General features: G+C 43.2%; 2 gene segments (V, D, J or C); both read left to right on the forward strand.

Annotated features, from left to right (window-relative positions):
• The window catches only part of LOC106848155 (immunoglobulin lambda variable 3-19-like), a 168917-nt gene that overhangs the window by 119668 nt on the left and 30501 nt on the right, over window positions 1-18748 (forward strand).
• Window positions 1-18748, forward strand: part of LOC123287791 (immunoglobulin lambda variable 3-9-like) — a 35515-nt gene that overhangs the window by 16111 nt on the left and 656 nt on the right.

Here is an 18748-nt window from a genome sequence, read left to right on the forward strand (position 1 = left end):
TGCAAAGCAAAAAAAAAACATGCTTTCATTTTTAATGAACATCAAAATAAAATATCCAACAACAAAAGCACAAAAGTTTGGAGAATGAATAACACATTAAAATCCTTTGATACTATATGTGAATTGATAGACTATCACTGGAATATAGACCATGGTAAGTTAGATTAGTGCTATGACACTAAAGCAAACATTCAATTAAAATCCGTTTAAGAACAAGGATGTATAGTTGCTAAGGTGTATTAGTTGGGGTTCCCCAGACAAATAGAACCAATAGAAGAGAGTAGATAGATAGATACACATGCACACATTTATCTGATATATATATAAGATACCTATATAGATATAGATAGATAGTAATATCTGTATCTATTTATCTGTCTATAGCAAGAAAGAGATTTTAAGGAATTGGCCCATTTTGTTGGGCTGGCAAGTCTGAAACGTGTAGGACAAGCAGGAGGGTTGGTTATTAAGTTAAGAGTTCATGTGGCAGTGATGCATGCAAACTAGGTCCAAATGACAGAACCTGGTAAGTGAAGACATGGGAGACAATAAAAATATACAAATCAAACTTGATATGAAAACAACAACTTCTCAGATTAAAAATACAAGGAGTACCACTATGGAACACAGTATGGAGATTCCTCAAAAAATTAAAAGTAGAAGTACCATATGACCCAGCTATCCCACTACTGGATATCTATCCAAAGAACTTGAAGTCAGCAATTCCAAAAGTCCCATGCACCCCAATGTTTATTGCAGCATTATTTACAATAGACAAGACGTGGAAGCAACCTAAGTGCCCATCAACAGATGATTGGATAAAGAAGATGTGGTATATATATGCAATAGAATACTACTCAGCTGTAGAAAAGAACAAAATCGTGCCATTTGCAACAACATGGATAGACCTTGAGGGAATTATGTTAAGTGAAATTAGCCAGATAGAGAAGGACAATCTCTGTATGACTCCACTGATATGAGGAATTTAAAAATGTAGACAAAGAGAACAGACTAGTGGCTACCAGGGGAAAGGTGGGGTGGAGGTGGGCACAAAGGGTGAAGTGGTGCACCTACAACACGACTGACAAACGATAATGTACAATTGAAATTTCACAAGATTGTAACTTACCACTAACTCAATAAAAATTTTTTTAAAAAATACAAGGTGTATAATTAACAGCTCATGTGACACTGCTGAAGAAAGAATGATTGAACTTGAAGACAACAATAGAAACTACAAAATTAAAGAGAGTAAATACTTCTAAAAACGAATAAAGAATCATATGTTTTCAGAATACTTTAAGCAAAGTTCCACAGAAGTAATTGGAGTCTCCCAATGATAAAAGATGGGGCAGGCACATTGAAAAAATATTTGAAGAAATATTGGCCAAAACTGTTCTGAATTTGATAAAAACTCTAAACCCACACATCCAAAAAGCTCAGCAAACACCAAGCACAGGAAAAAAAAAAAAGATGCAAAAAACATCAATATCAAATAGTTTAAGATAGCGAACATGAGACAGTCTTAAAAGCAGCCAGAGAGAAAAGACAGGTGAACAAAGATAAGGAATACCCAAGATTTCTGATTAAAAAAAATGTAAGAGAAAAGGCAGTGGATCGACATCTCTAAAATTCTTGAAAGAAAAAAAAACTAAATTCTTTACCCAGTGAAAATATATTTAAAAGATGAAGGCTAAAAAAAAATTTTTCTGGCATGCAAAAACTGACAGAATTGGTCATGCGCAGACCTGCAATCCAGGAAATATTAGTGAACACCCCTCAGGCAGAAGAAGATGATACCAGAAAGAATCTGACTCAACAAAAGTGAATAAAAAGAATCAGAAATGCTAACTACAGAAATAAATATTGACTTTTTATTATTTATAGCTCTTTAAAAAATAGTTTAATGTCTAAAACAAGATACAATAACTATATGCATTGAAATTTATAATGTACATAAAAGTAAAATGTTTGACATGGATAGCTAAAAGAATGAGAGAAAAGAGATGGAAGCGTGTGATAAGGTTCTTATACTACCAGTGACGTGATATAATATCACCTGAATGTAGACCTTGTCAAGAGACAGATGATGTCAAAGAGTTATAGCTAATAAGACAACAAAAGACATAAAACACAATCATAACAACACTCAATCAAAAAGAAACAGATAAAAGAAAAAAGTGATCAAAGAGCACATGGGCCAAAGAGAATAAATACTAAGATGTTATATTTAAAATATATCGGTAACCTCATCCATGTTAAATGCTCTAAATATCATAATTAAGAGACAGAGATTGTCATATTGAATATAAAAAGAAGACTCAGCTAGACAACATACAAGAAATTCACAAAATAAAAAGATGCAAAACTCTTAAGTTAGAATTTACAGTAAATTTTCCCCCAAAATCTGCTTCACGATGCAGGACATACAAAAATTCATAGTGAAAAGACAGAGGATTCTGACATAACATGGACATATAAAAATGGTTAAGATGGTAAATTTTATGTCATGCATGTTTTACCACAATAAAAGAATTCTATAAAATTAAGAGTGAACAGATCATGAGACATGGATATGGCAATGCTTTTCCCCTCTCCCACCCCAGCCTCTAAGAACTAGATTCCCTCCCAAGAGCACAAGCTAAATGAGGCACATACATGTTAAATCAAGATGAAGAAGGAAGACCCTGAAGATGTCAGTGTTTGGGAGACTGTAAGGCTGGAAACCAAGATGGCCTCACTTGTGTGGGGACAGCCCTGCATGAGGACTTTTTAGAGATTTGGTTTGCTTCATCTAAATCATCTAAAATGTTGGTATTCATGACTTGTCACATTTCCTCATAATGCTGTTAATTGATCTAGGGTCAGTAAGGATGTTTTTATTTTCCTTTTCTTACAAGGATTTGATTTTCTCTCCTTTTTTTCACCTTTATGAGGTGAAAGCTAAAGTCATTTATTTTAGACCTTCCTTCCTTTCTAATGTTCAGCATTTACAGCTATAAATTTTCCTCAAAGCACTGTTTTAGCTGCAGTCCTTAAATTTTGATATGTCTGGTTTTTGTGTTAATAAAAGTCAGCATTTTCTTGTTTATGCTGTGATTTCTTCTTTGACTCCTGTTTACTTAGAAGTGTATTCTTCAATTTTCAAGTAATTGGGTTTTTCCATATTTCTTCAGGTTTTGATTTAAATTTAATTCTGTGTGGTCATGCTTTTTAATTTCATGATATTTGATTAATGTCCAGAATACAGTTAATCCTGGATAATTTTCCAAATGTATTGAAAAGATTTTGCCCTCAGCTACTATGGATTAAACCCTCAAATGTTCTACAAATGTCAGTTATGTCAAACTGCAAACAGTGCTGTATAAATCTTCTATATCCTTACTGATTCTCTCTCTCTTTCCCACAACGTAACTCTCTTCTTCTGAGAGATAGGTATTGAAATATGCAAATCTAATAGCAGGATTTTCTATTCCTACTTTGAGAGAGGAAACTTTTCAAATCATGAGTTCAATGACATTATGGTCCTGACAGAAGCCCTCCTGTGATTTCCCAATACTGACCAGGAAGAGAAAGACAGAGCTCAGACTCCACCTGGCAATGTCCCGGGAGCAGGTAAGGATCACAAGGATGTGCCCCCACTGGTTAGGCTGATTCAGGCAGTGACTTAGCCTTTTTCCAAGTCACATATTCAAGAAAATATCTATCAGAGAATCTGAAATCTATTTTTGAGTAACATATGATAATCTAAACAATGGTCTTGCGTACACAAAATTCTTAGCACAGGATGCAGCACCATGAAGTGAGTTCCAATCCACTGACTAGTCTGAGATGCTGTTCAGTGAGCTTGAGATTCAACAATGAACAAAGCAGATCAAACTGCCTACCTGATGGAACTTCATTCTGGTGGGGATGAGCAATAACTACTAAATAGAATAAATAAATATAAACATGAGTGAATGATATAGTATGTGAGGAGGTTAGAGATGGTCAATATCTGGGGCCATCTGCACTGTCCTAGGTGTCCTGTGTGACAACCAGAATCCCGGCCCCTGCCCTTCAGGATGGAGTCCTCATTCTCCAGATGCTGGAGTGTTGGCAGCTGCAGCTCCAGGACCTGCTTCTGCTGAAGAGACCTGGCACAGTGGGGACACTCCCTTTTGTCCTGGCAGCCTGCATCTAGTGACCTGTGTATGTTGTCGGACAGAGGCAGGGCCCCCACCCCATTCTGTAGGATCTGAAGAGCAGGCCCAGCATCAGAGCCCCATTAGTTCTACTGCGGTCCTGGCTGTGACTGGTTCATGAATCAACATCTGTCTCTTCTATGTCTGCATCCTTCATCCCATCCTGTCCTCGGGCTGTGTTCTCTGGTTCATCTAGACTCCTGCACACCAGCCTCTAAGTGAGAGTTGGCTCCTAGTAGCATGCACCTGCCACAGTTTATTTTTTCTTTTTCTCTTTCTTTGTATTGAGTTATAATTTACATACACTAAAACCCATGCTTTTTAGTGAGCAGTTCTGTGAGTTTTAATAAAGGTAAACACAGGTGTAAGCACTTCCACAATCATGAAGTAAACAGTTGAATCATTGTCATAAATTCCTCAGACCCCTTGGTAGTCACACTTTCCTTCCACCCCTCACCTCACAACTCCTGATCTGTTGTCTGTCCCGATAGTTGGGTCTTCGCAAGAACATCATATAAATGGAATCATACATGGTAGCTTTTTGGTTCTGGCTTCTTTCACCCAGCATAATGCATTTGAGATGTGTCTGTGTTGTTGTATATTAACAGTTCCATGTTGATTGTTACTAGAATTCCTTGCAGGGATGAACCAGTTCTTTTGTCCATTCTCCAGTGAAATAAAATTTAGGATGTTTCCATTTTCCACTCTTCAGAAATTTCAAATAACCCCTTCATAACATTTGTTATAGGTTTTTGTGTGGACATAAGTTTCCATTTTGCACAGGTAAATCCCTGGGAGTGGGATTTCTGGGTCTTATGGTAGACAAACGAACTTTCTCAGAAACTGGCAAACTGTTTTCCAAAGTGGTTGCTTCATTTTGCATTTTCACTATCACCACTTATTTATGAGACCTCCAGTTGTCCCATGTCTTCATTATCACTAGATAGCCATATTTTTAATGCCATTTTAATATATCTGTAGTGGTGTCTCATTCTGTGTTTAATTTTCGTTTCCTTAGTTGCACGTTACAGTGAGCAAATTTTCACATGCTTATTTGTCATCTGTATATTTTATTTAGTGAAGATTTTAATCAAATATTTGCCTATTTTCAAATTCAGATCCCACACGTGACTTGCACTCACTTGTGGGTGTGAGTCTTTGGATAAGTATGATTTTATTCCATGAGTAAGTTCATATGTCCACCACCACAGTCAAGATCCAGAACAGTTCCATCTCCACAGGGATTCCCCATGTTGTCCATTGATAGCAACATCCACCTCCTCCCTCGGAGGTGGTCTTTGCTGCCCCTAAACCCTGGCATCCACTAATTGATTCTCCATTTCTAAAATTTTGTCTTTTTAGAAATGATATATAGAAATAAAAAATAGACAAGATTGGCCCCGTGGCGCAGTGGTTAAGTTTGCATGTTCCACTTCGGCGGCCCAGGGTTCACGAGTTTGGATCCCAGGTGTGGACCTATGCACTGCTTGTCAAGCCATGCTGTCACAGGCAACCCACATATAAAGTAGAGGAAGATGGGCACGGTTGTTAGCTCACGGCCAGTCTTCCTCAGCAAAAAAGAGGAGGATTGGTGGCAGATGTTAGCTCAGGGCTAATCTTCCTCAAAAAAAAAAAAAAAGACAAATAAAAAATAGAGTCCTACAGTATGTGGGCTTTAGGAATTGCCATTTTCACTCTGCATAATCCCTTCTACATACAGAAAAATCATTGTGTGCATTAGGAGTCAGCTCCTTTTCATTGCGAAGTAGTATGCCACGGTTTTGGTGTGCCAAAGTCTGTTTATCCTTCCACCCATTAAACGACATTTGAATTGTTCTCAGTTTGGGATTATTATGAATAAAGAATGTTTGTGTATAATTTCTCTATTAACGTAAGTTTTCTTTTTTCTGAAATAAATGCCCAAGGTACAATTGCTGGGTTGTATGGTAAGGACAAGTTTGATTTTTTAAGAAGCTGTCCTACTCTTTCCCAGAGTTGCTGCACCATTTCACATGCCCATCAGCAGGCGTGAGTGATCCAGTGTCTCCACATCCTTGCAGCATGCAGAGTCATCGGTATGTTTACTGCGGCCATTCTGATGGGCATGTGGGGAGGTCTCTTTGTGGTTTACACTTACACTTCCCTGATGGCTATGAGGAAAATCCTTTCATGTGCTCGTTGCGATCTCTATAGCCCCTTCCATGGAATGTTTGTTCCTGTTCATGGTCCATTTTCTGAATGGACATTACTTTTACTGTTTAGATTTGAGTATTTTTACATACTCAACACAACTGGTCTTTCATTGAATACTCGGTCTGCAAGTATTTTGTGTGTGCTACTTGGTTTTTTTTTTTTTTTTTTTTTTTGGACCTCTTTAGAAAGTTTTACAAAACAAAAGATATTAATTTTAACAAGATTCAATGTATCAACATTGCTTTTACAAGTGATGCTCCAAGTATCATCAAAGAATGCTTGCCAAGCCCTAGATCACACAGATGTGTCTTATATTATACATAAATCATAAAAAGTATTGTGTGAGTGGTATATGAACAATTTATCTGTGTCTGATCATGAATTTTGGCTTCTCATGCAACAGCATGACCACTGTCCCTACAAGCTCCTGCTTCATCACTGCCCAGCCCACCCTCTTGGATGACCCATCACTAGAGTAGGACGGAGGGCTTCTCCCCAAGAACAGAGAGGAAGCCCAGGGCACAGACTGAGGTGTGTGCATGTGCTGGGGGCAAGGGTCAGCACTTTCTCACTCAACACCAGAGGGAGCTCTGAGTGCTCAGGTTTAGGCCTTGGGAACAGGACCCACTTTCACAGCCTGCTTTAAGCTGAGCCCTTTTCTGCTCAACAGGGAGACACCCAATGAGGCCACAAAAAGGAAGGAAGTGGATTTGCATTTCTTCAGAGAATAAGAGAGGCCCTGAGGCACATCCCAAGCTGCGGACTCAGAGGCAGAGCTCTGGGGCACCTCCACCATGGCCTGGACCTCCGTCCTGCTCCCCCTCCTCACTCTCTGCACAGGTGCTCCTCCTCAGGGCTCAGCCCCCAAACAGACCAGGCAGCAGCCTGACCCTGAACGTCAGCTCTTCAGAGGGGAAGATGTCAGGTGTGTGCCTTCTGGGAATGAGATCCTCATCCTTACACTCACCTCTCTTCTCCTCTCTTGCAGTTTCAGTGGTCTCTTCTGAGCTGACTCAGCCACCTACAGTGTCCGCGTCCTTGGGACAGACAACCAAGATCACCTGCCAGGGAGGCAGCTTTGGAAGTTATTATGCTAGCTGGTACCAACAGAAGCCAGGCCAGGCTCCTGTGCTAGTCATCTACAGCAACAACAAGCGGTCCTCAGGAATCCCTGACCAATTCTCTGGCTCCTACTCGGGGAACACGGCCACCCTGACCATCAGTCGAGCCCAGACCGAGGACGAGGCTGACTATTACTGTCAGTCATTGGACAGTAGTAGTTATGCTCACAGTGATACGGGCTGATGGGGAAGTGAGACATAAACCCCTTCCCAACCATGTCACACTCTCGTCCAGCCCCAGGAGGACTGTAGACAGAGCCGTGAGCAGGTCCAGCCAGGTCCCACAGATCTGAAATCACCAGGCTTCCCTCTTCCCGAGACCTCCAGGCAAATTTTGCAGAGGGTCAATCCGGACTGTATTTAGGGCTGGTAAGATCATGTTGTCCTGCTGTTTTCTGGGCAAGGGTGTGAATTCAGGACAGAGGGCCTGAGTGGAAGGACAGATAGAGAGAGAAATATGGCCATTGGTCATTATGTCTGTACTTCCATATGGGAGTGACGGGGCCACTGGTTGACCCACTTGTCCTGGGTTAGTGTTCATAACTGCCAAGATCAGCTGGTACTCTGAAGTCTCTGACTCCCACAACAGCCTGGGACTCTGAATGGAGCAAACTAAAGTAGTGGACACTGTAGTGACTATGCAGATCCCCTCTTGAGGCCTCACACACACATCTACCACTGCAGGGAGTCCCTGGATGTTCACAGCTGTGCCCTCACTGAGGTATACCTTTGTCTGCAGAGAATTGCCTCACCCAAGCTTATGATCTCTCTCTGAATGTGACCCAGGACCAATGACTGCCTGATGCCAAGACCCCAAGGTCCTGCCTCAGTTCGGGATGACCTTGCAGGGCCTCCCAGCTGAGTCCTCATTTGTATCCACATGGCAGGTCTGCCCAGCCTTGTATCCAGGCTTCCTTGCAGGGAGATCCCCTCAAATCCCTGCTGCATGCGATCCTCCACATCACAGTGTGCTTCCAGGGAGCCAAAGAGAAGATAAAAGCCTAGTGGGAAGAGTGTGGAAGAGGAGAGAGCTGCTTATGAGAGAAGCCTGGACTTCTGCACATATTCCTAAAAGGACTGATGAGTCATGTGTGGGAGGAAACTGCAGGTGGTTGAGGAAGGAACCACCCAGAGACACTGGAGGAACATTCTGCAGGACTCACACGCACACACTCATGTAGTACTTGTTCTCCAGTCAGAGGGGAAAGATCCTAGTTAGGGCATCAGGTTGATTAGACAGGAGAACTTGCCTCAGTTGTGGGGATCATTAGCCCCAGGCCAAAGGCTGCTTTGCTGCCACCTAATAAAGCACACAAGCAAATTGAGAAAGGATGGACTGAGAAACTTTACTGAATCCAAAAATAAGAAAACAAAACCATAGAAAGAAATATGAGTACATAGGACTCAACAAGGAAAAATTCACAACACCCGGTATCTGGTCAAAAAATTTCCCCAAAGAATCAGGAAAATATGAACAAAACAAAACAAAAATCAATTCTACCAAAATGACCCTGTGGATTCCCAAATGTTATAATTTGTAGATGAGGATACAAAAGCAATTATTATAAGTGTATTCTATGTGTTCATGAAGGTACAGGAAAGATTGAGCATGTTAAGTGGAGCCATGGAGACATTACCAGAAGACCCAAATTAAACTTCTAGAAATGAAAACTGCACTATGTGAGATTGAAAAGTACACTGGATGAGACTGACAGCAGATTAGATGCTACAAATTAGAAGATTCGTGAACTTTGTGACATAACTGAAACTATTCAAAATGTAGCAAACATAGCAAACAGAAAGAAATTACCAGAACAGCTTTGAGTTAGAGGACAAATTGATGTGGCCTAAATATGTGGAATTGGAGACTCTAAGGAGAAATGTTGGTTAGGGGAATGTGGCTAGAAAAAATACTCAAAGAAATAATGACCAAAAATATTCCAAATTCCGTGATAAGTATAAATGCACATATCCAAGAATCTTATCAAACCTCAAGCTCAAAAAATTTTTTGAAAAAACAACACTAACAAAAATCATAGTAAAATTGCTTATGAAGATTCATTCTTGAAAGCGGCCAGAGAGAAAAGTCACATTCTATACAGAACAACAGCCATAATGAAGAGAACACAAAAATAGAAGTTGAAGAAAACAACACCAACACACATCATAATAAAAACTGAATTTTAAGAGACACACTAAGAGCCGCCAGAGAGAAAAGACTCATTATGTACAGAGGAACACACACAAAGAAAGATAAAATTTCTTATTAAAAACGGTGCAGCAAGAAGACAGTGAAGCAAAACCTTTAACATAATGAAAGGTAAAAAAACCTATTGGCCTTGAATTCTTTACCCAGTGAAAGTATTTTTCAAAATTGAAGGCAAGATAAAACAACCTCAGACATACAAAACTCACAGAAGTGATGACCTACAGACCTTCAGTTCAGGGAAAAGTAAGACCCTCTCAGACGGAAGGAAAATGGCACCAGAGAGAAATGTGAATTCACACAAAGAAATGATATGCATCAGATGTGGTAAGTACATGGATGATTTTGAGGTAGCAGATAGAATATAGAAGAAGACTTGAACAGCCTTTTAGAGCAACTAGACAGGGCAGACATCTACGGCACACTCAGTCCCACAAGAGCAGAAAACACATTCTTCTCAAGAGCATGTGCAACATTCTCCAGGATGGGCCATACTCTAGGACATTAAAAAAGGATCAAAACATTTTAAAATATAGGAATACAAAGTATTTTCTCCAAGCAAAGTGAGCTGAACTTAGAAATCAATGACAGAAGGAAATTATAAATTTCCCTGTCTAAATTAAAACAAAAACACTCTATAATACACAAAGAGTAAATGAAGAAGTCAGTGGAGAATCAGTAAATACTTTGAATGAGTGATAATGACATCATGCCTATATATGTACATGATCTCAAATCAATAACCCAACATTTCACATTAAGACACCTTAAAAAGAAGAGAAAACTGAAGCCAAAGCAGGCAGAAAGAAAGAATCAATAAAGATTAGATTGGAAATTAAGGGAAGAGAGAGAAGAAAAACGTTGGAGAAAATCAACAAAACCAGAAGCTGGTTATTTGGAAATATCAATGATATTGACAAACATTTAGCTAGACTGATCATTAGTAACAAAAAGACAAATTAATAAATAAGGAAGTAACAGAAAACATTACTACTGACTTTACAGAAATAAAACAGGACTTTAAGGTTGTGAGGGAATACTATGGACAGCGGTATGCCAAAAAAATTCGATGAAATGGACAAATTCCTAGAAAGAAACAAACTACTGAAAATTACTCAGGAAAAGAAAAGAAAATCTGATGGAATCTGCAACAAGAAAAGAGATTAAATTAATAATCACAAACCACCACAAAGGAAGGCCCAGACACAGTCGGCTTCACAGTGAATTCCATCAGATATTTTAAGAAGATTTACTCCCAATTATTTTTAATTTTCTTTTTAATTTTTTTAAAAGATTTTGTTTTTCCTTTTTCTCCCCAAAGCCTCCCAGTACATAGTTGTGTATTTTTAGTGGTGGGTGCTTCTAGTTCTGGCATGTGGGATGCTGCCTCAGCATGGATTGATGGGCGGTGCCATGTCCACGCCCAGTATCTGAACCAGAGAAGCCCTGGGCTGCCGAAGCAGAGTGTGCAAACTTAACCACTCCGCCACAGGCTGACCACTACTCTCAATTATTTACAAGCTCGTCCAAAAACTAGAAGAGGAAAGAAAACTTACCACATCACTCTATGAGGCCACTATCACTCTGATAGCAAAACCACACAAAGAGATCAAGGAAAGAAAAATATAGATCAGTAACCCTTATGGATATTGAAATAAAAATCATCTACAAATTATTGGAAAACCTAATCCAGCAACATAGAAAAAAGAATACACACAATGACAAAGTGGTACTTGTTGCAGGAATGCAAGGTTGTTTTAACACCTGGAAATCAGTTAATGGAATGCACCATATTAATGGAATAAAGGACAGAAGTCATGATCTTCTCAAGAGTCACAATGTTTTCATGCAGCAGACATTGCTTCTGGCTGTGTTTCTAGTCCTATTACAGCATCAAGAAGGGGATATTTGAGGTGCAGAGAAGGGAAGGCGTTTTACTCCAGGAAAAGAATCTGGATGCCCATGCCCAATGAGAGGATATTGATGATAAAAGAGAAAAGTGTGTAATTCTGTGTTTCTGAACTTTCTGGTGTTAAGAGGTCACTTCCTAGACATGTGATATGGATACAGAATGAAAGAACGACTAGGATTCAGGCATTGGTGAGGAGAAGGTGCACAGGAAGGGTTTCAGTCAGAGAGGAAAACATAGAAACTAGAAGACTGAGGAAAGCATAATGCGTGAAAAAGGAGGGAAGTCCAGATCAACTTGGGCTCAGTGAGATCAAGGAGAGAGCAGGAACCACCTATTTCTGTCTGTACATCCCACAGGAACATCACCTCCACACACACCACTCATGTGCTTGTAAAAAAGTCTATTCTTAAACATTTCCCCACATCATTGCAGGGTCTAGAATCTGAGTCAAGCTCAGTTGATGAGGGCAGGACAGTTAAGCTCCAAGACCCAGGTGGCCCAGAAAGGACTTGGGGAGACAAGCAGGAGGAAGTGAGAGCTTCCACAGTGACGTAAAACATTGCTTCTTGAGACTTCAGTGAGCACACAGTCCCCTGGGGGTCTCCACAAGATGCAGATGCAGCTGCCATAGTTGATTTCTCTATTTGCTTTTTTTTCTATCTAATTGTCCTTCTCCTGAGCAGAGTTCTCACAACTTATTTAAAACAGTTTCCCCTGGGTATCACTAAACATTTGTTGATGTGATTAAATAATTAGTTAGATAACTTCTTAATACATGTCTCTGTGTGGGGTAAATGAAGGCATTCTGATTATAACCATAACTTACATTTGAAAGAATCTCACATGTTACATGTTGCTTTGATATATTTATTCCACTGATAAATTTTGGGCCCCTCCTATGGGCCATTTGTATGCCAACCACTGGTCACACAGAGGGAACAAAAATGACGCTGTGTCAGAACGTAGTCAATTGAACATAGTCAATTGGTCTATAAAACGTCTATGTGTAATACATAAGGCAGAAATGATTGGGATTCTGCAATTCGTGACTCTAGGACTCTGAGCGAGTCAACCTTTGTCCAGGGTTAGGGCGTCATCCATGCCATGGGGATCTGAACACTCACTACTGCTCAGAGTTGCTGTGAAGGAGAAATGGCACAATGTGTGTGGGGCATGCCTCAGAGTGTTGGCATATGACAAGTTTTCCTTAAATAACAACTCTGAGTGACCTTCAGTCACATGAGTAAGCCAACATTGTCAGTCAGTGCTGGTGGCAGAACCGAACCTGCTCCTGAGCTCCTCCTCCAGTGCTCTCTGCTCTCAGCACCGTGGAGGTCACAGTCCAGGTCTCAGAGTCCTCACAGCTAGAAATAGATGGAGGGGGAATTGAGCAGAGTCTTGAGAACATAGGACCTCAGCTACACATATCTCACCCTGTGGTCCTCCTAGAGCACAAGGCTTGGGTCAGCACCACGGACAGGGCCTTCCTGCCTCATGGGAGGAGCAGATCCTTTCTCAGCTGACCCTGGGCACGGCAGACATAGAACAAAGGCTAGAACGGAGGCTGAACTAGTGATGATTATCACAGGATGAGTCATGTAGAAACCTCCATGGAGGCCCTGAGGTTGTGACAGAGTCTCCTGAACCCAGGAGGAGGAGTTTTGGGGGCTGAGGGTGTAGGCTAAAGGGGAGAGTCTCTCCCTTCTTTTTCTCTTGGGACCTGCCTCCTCTCAAAACATCAAACAGCCTCCTCAGGGAGTCAGTGGAGGCCCATAACTGGGAGGGCTCTGCCCTGGGGCAGTACAGGGCTTGGGGGAGCCCAGCCCAGTTGTGTGGTCTCACGAGAGGCAGAGCTCTGAACATCTACAACATGGCCTGGACCCTTCTTCTGCTCCCCTTCCTCATCTGCACAGGTGCTGCCCCCCCAGGCCCTCCCCACAGGCTCAGCTCCCACAGGACTCCGAGCTGGGCCTGTCCCAAACCCTGAGCTCAGCCGAGGCACAGCCTCAGGGTGGGACTCCTGGGTTTGGGCATTTCAACCTCAAGTCCCCTCTCCTCTCCTCTCTTAAGGCTCTGTGGCTTCCTATGAGCTGAGGCAACTTCTGTCAATGTCAGTGGCCCTGGGACAGTTGGCCACAATCACCTGCTCTGGAAATAACGTAGGGGATAAATATGCATCTTGTCCCAGCAGAAGCCAAGCCAGTTCTCTGTGCTGGTGACCTTTAATAATAGCTACCAACTCCCAGAGGTGCCTGACCAGTTATCTGGCTCCAAGTCAGGGAACATGGCCACAAAGCATGAGGCTGACTACTACTGTTCTACAGACCATGGCAGTGGGAGCAGTTTGCAGTGACTCACAGTGACAAGGACATATGGGGAAATAGGACACTAACTTGCCCTCCCTGACCTAGCCCTCACTGTCACCCACCCTCTGAGCAGCTGTAGGTCAGACCTTAAACTCAGACATCTTCCCTGGTCCTGGCCTGGCCCCTCCAGGGTTCGGAGAGTCTGAGCAGCTACTCTGTCTTCTTAAGGCCTTTGTTTATTGTGATGAAAAATTGAGTGTGGTGCTGGGCTGGGCCGTGGAGACTGTGTAGGGTTGGAGCGGACAAGAAAGGTGTAGGAAGTTGTGATATATCACATGAGCCCCAGATGTAATAATGTGTCACAGAGGAAAGGATAGCTGTGTCAGATGGCCAGTCCTGCTGGAGTCCCACTTCTCCTTGGGTAGAACCAGCCCAGAGGAGGCCCCAGGGGCTGGCTCTCATCTAATTTTCTGCATGAGGCATCACCTACATATGAACAGGTTGCCCAAGCCCCTGCTGGTGCCAGGGCCCTTCCTACCCTGAGATTTCACAGAAAATGCAGAGAAAGTGTGGACACCACCTTGGATCCCACCTGGAGACTTTCTTGTGGCTGCGCTGTCCTCCCACTGCCCCCAAAGGCCCATCAACACCCACACTATTGAGGTTGACCCCGTGTCCCTGTTGGGTTTGGATTTGACCATGGCTCTAGATTGCTCTCTTTGGAGCTCACCAGGAAACCCTCCATGCCAAGGCTCAGACCTGCTCCTCCCCTACATTTTACATGGCTGCAGGCATCAGGGGCTCCCTGCTCTGCATGGCTGGGGTGCTGCCTGCAGGGCTGTCTTTTACCAGACCACAAACGCAGACTCACTGGGGTTTATATCCCATGGCACACCTTTTGTGGAAAACATCCCAGAAATGCAGCCATGGAAGGAGCACAAATAAATACCAATCACAGCCATTTCACAAGTATAGATGATGACAATTTTAAATGGCTTTGAAGTCTCAAAACAAACAAAGGAAAGGTTGTGTTTACAAAGTGACCTTGAGAGAGAGTCTCAGGGAGCAAGTTAACTAATGGCAGGAGGTCTTGCCCAGGACAGCAAGAATCAATGGTTCGTGAGGACCTAGTGATGCCACCATGCAGTGGGGATGGCGTCTGCATGAGGAGCAGGAGAGAAATGAGAAGGTCCATGTATTGAAGACAGGAGGCATGTGGTGAGAAGGTTTTATGTAAAAAACTGCTTTTCTATCCAAACTGATGATTGAATGCATTTCACCAATATCATGGTGTAACATGTGTAGGTGTTGTAAATGATGGGACCATCAAGAAAACCTGTTCTGTTTCAATTTACTACCTGACTCTTCACAGTTAGACATCCCACTTATAACAAAGGCTTGGTCTTCATCTGAAACAAGGTCCTGGGTGGAACTGGGCTGGGTTTGGAAGGCTATTGACCCATCAATCCTTGGCTGGATATGACTCATCTTCCTGTAAAGGAAGAAAATCCTGACATCCTCACAACGCATGGCTTTCCTCACAAACAGCCAGCATACAAACTCTTACAGGTACAATAAGGAAAGTTCTGGATAACCTACAAAAATAGTGAACTTTACACACAAAGACCATTCCCTGGAGAATGTTTAATAAACATGTGACCACCTGGACAAGGGGCACATAGATGTCCTACTACACAGGGAAAGACAGAGGCTTCGCAGGGGAAATGTTCACAGTGGAAATACAAGTGTCGAGAGTGGAATTTTTTGAAAAGAAATACCAGAAGTGGCCTCCAAGTGCATTCCTGTCCTGCATGAGAGCTGATGTCTAATCTGAGAGATGGGGCCCATATATAGGGAAAAAAAATCACTTACTGTCCAAAAAGTATTGACAATTATAGTTGGATTATTAAATGTACAATTAACGTGTCATGCCAATGGACCATGAGCAGTCAATAAACAATATTTTATGCACCAGATCCCTAGGAGCGAAGCAATAACTCCAGGATTCTTCCAGAATAAAGATCAAGAAAAGTCTGTTCTAGGTGCTTCTAATCTGGAGTATGTTGTGGGGTTTCTTGGGGTTTCTGATCAGCCCCAAAGGGAGCAGGGAGCTGGCAGCCCTCCCAAGAACCTGACGGGCCCCAGATCCAGGTGCAGCAGGGCCCCCACAGGCAGCTGGAAGAACTCACAAGAAGACTTTACATACATGAGAAACCCCAAAATTTGGTGACAACTCTCCCACACCCCCTCTCCTAGCCCTGATTCATTCTCAGAAGAGGTTATTATTTGGGGCATGAGACATCCCACTTCTCTCTTCATCCCCAAGTGACCTTGAGACTGTCACTGCCTCTCTCAGCCCCTTCCTTCCGTGTCAAGGGCACTGCTCAAATTCTGTGCTCCCAGTCACATCAGCAAATCTGTAGAAATTTAGGGAAAGCAGTGACTGGTCACCAACTCGAGACAGTAGACAGGTGGTTTAGGACTAGAGGCACACCTGGCTTGGCTGCATTCTGGGTACTGGGGAGGGGAGAGGGATTAGGAGCCACTCTCCTGAATGTCTTGAGCCCCCAGGTCACCTGGGAGGACCAAGGGGTGGTCTGAACCCACCTGCGTCAAACTTGTCTCTGTTGCATTGGCATTGTCACCTCCTGAGCAGCTGCAAATAACCTGATTTATTACATGGAAATTCCCCTTTGCCACACCTGACTACACATCGCCCCTGCCCCCAAACTCTTAATTTATAAGAAATTACGCTGGATCTGAACCATGTTTTGAATCCCAGATGCCCTCAGGTTGGCCAAGGCTCTTTCAGATCCTGGAACACACCAGAATCTTCCCCACAAGCACTGACTCAGTTCTTCCCACACTCACTCTTGTTACTTGCGTCCTCATTCCTTCCTGGGAGCAGGTCCAGAGTTATCTCTTCAGGGGGTCCCTCAACCTCTGATTATAAAATGATCTGCCTACCCTTTTCTGTCTAGATCTGTACTAATTATGTGCATAGTACCTACCGCTGTACAATTCTTTCCCTCTCATCATTTTTACTAACAGGTGTATTTGTGTTCATTATTTCACTAATTAGCCAAAGATGCTGTTTACAGCAAGAATACACACATGAAAACAGGCATGAACAGCTGGGACCTTATTTTAATCCTGCAAATGTGAGTCTGAAGTAACATGGTTGTTGTTTTCCAGATGCTCACCAATTCCGTGAAACCTGGGAACTTCTTCCCTTTCTGTTCCACCATCCCCATGATGATGACCTTGCTTTCATTCTAGTTGCCATGAGACCTCACGGTGGCTGCTGCAACTCCAGCTATCACACCCATATTCAGAAAAAAAAGGTGCTGCATGAATTCAGTCTGTATCTTTCCTTCACAAGAGCAAAAGTTCCCTGAGAACTCCAGCCGACTATCCCTTACAGCCCATGGCCCAGCACTGGGCCTCATGGTCAACCCTGGATGAGACGGACCTGAGCAGAGCAAGCATCTGATTTTAAATAAATATAAAAGTCAATGTCCAGGTAGAAGTTGATGGGGACTGTTGGCTTTGTCTGCAAACCCAGTGCGTCCACTATACTGCCTCACTCAGGAGATGGACGCTCCTGAGAGCAGAGGCTGTGTCCTGCTCATGCTGAATTCCCAGGACTGGAATGTGTGCCAGACCAAAGTTGATCTGAAGGAACCTGCATAGACCTGAGTGATGGCTTCTGAATCTACCCCTGACAGACAAGGCCACAGCATCTCCTGCAACCAGAGGGGAGAAGCCACCAGGAGGCAGCAGAGTCATACGGCACAGCCTCCTGGAGTTGGGGGCCCTGGGAATGAGGGGCTCTAACATACAGGGAGGTTAGTAACCTTGACCTGACATTCTTTTCCATCAATATCAGCTTGGCACTGACGAAGAATTCTGACTCTGAGACTCTCAGATCTGGATCTTATAAGAATTTGCCTATTTCTCTGGCACAGATCCAGGTACTTCATTTCTCTCCATTCCTGCTAAAACACCATCACTGTCAAACCTCCCTCAAGCACTGGATTTGTCCCTTGCACTGAGCACACACTGGGGATACTGAGGCACTGCCCCAGGAGATCTCCTCAAAGACAGAACTTACAGCACCTCAACGGCTCCTACAAACTCCAGGTGCACTTGGCAAGGGAAGAACTATATTCAGGTTCTGATGCTCACAAACTGTGATCAGGGCAAGGACACTGCACTGCACTGACCCAAGCCTCATGTGGTCACCTCTATAGTTAACATTCTCTGATGGGTTCATAAAATAGAGACAGATTCACCTGTGAGACTTGTAGGCCAGCCCAAGAGTAAGTCCAGGACACAATCTGGGTGGACATGTTGGTCCCAGACTATGGGACGAGTAGATGAAGGAGAAAGCCCTGAGCTGTGGGTGGGGTCTGTAGGAGCCACCCCTCCCCTCTCTGTTTCCCTTGGGGCCCAGCCCTTCGATCAAAGCACAATCCTCCACAAGCAGCAGCCCCTGAGCCCTGGCTGATTTGCATACCCAGCAGCTCTCTCCAGCAAGGGGATTAGAGAGGCCTGGGAGGAAACCTGCTCAGCCTCAGGGAGCAGAATTGGGGTACCTCCACCACGGCCTGGACCCCTCTCCTCCTCAGCCTCCTCGCTAACTGCACAGGTACTGCACCCAGGCTCTCATCCACCCCCAGCCCCAGGGCTCTGGGACAAGCCTGGCCCTGACTCTGATCTCAGCAGGGCACTGCCTGTGGGGGCAGGATGCTCATGAACCTGCTGCAGGATGAGAGGCTGGCGGGGCTGAAATCCCTGCACTGTGCGCACAGGCTCTGTGTGGG

This window comes from Equus asinus, chromosome 8 (assembly GCF_041296235.1).
Source record: "Equus asinus isolate D_3611 breed Donkey chromosome 8, EquAss-T2T_v2, whole genome shotgun sequence".
Classification (NCBI taxonomy): Eukaryota; Metazoa; Chordata; class Mammalia; order Perissodactyla; family Equidae; genus Equus; species Equus asinus.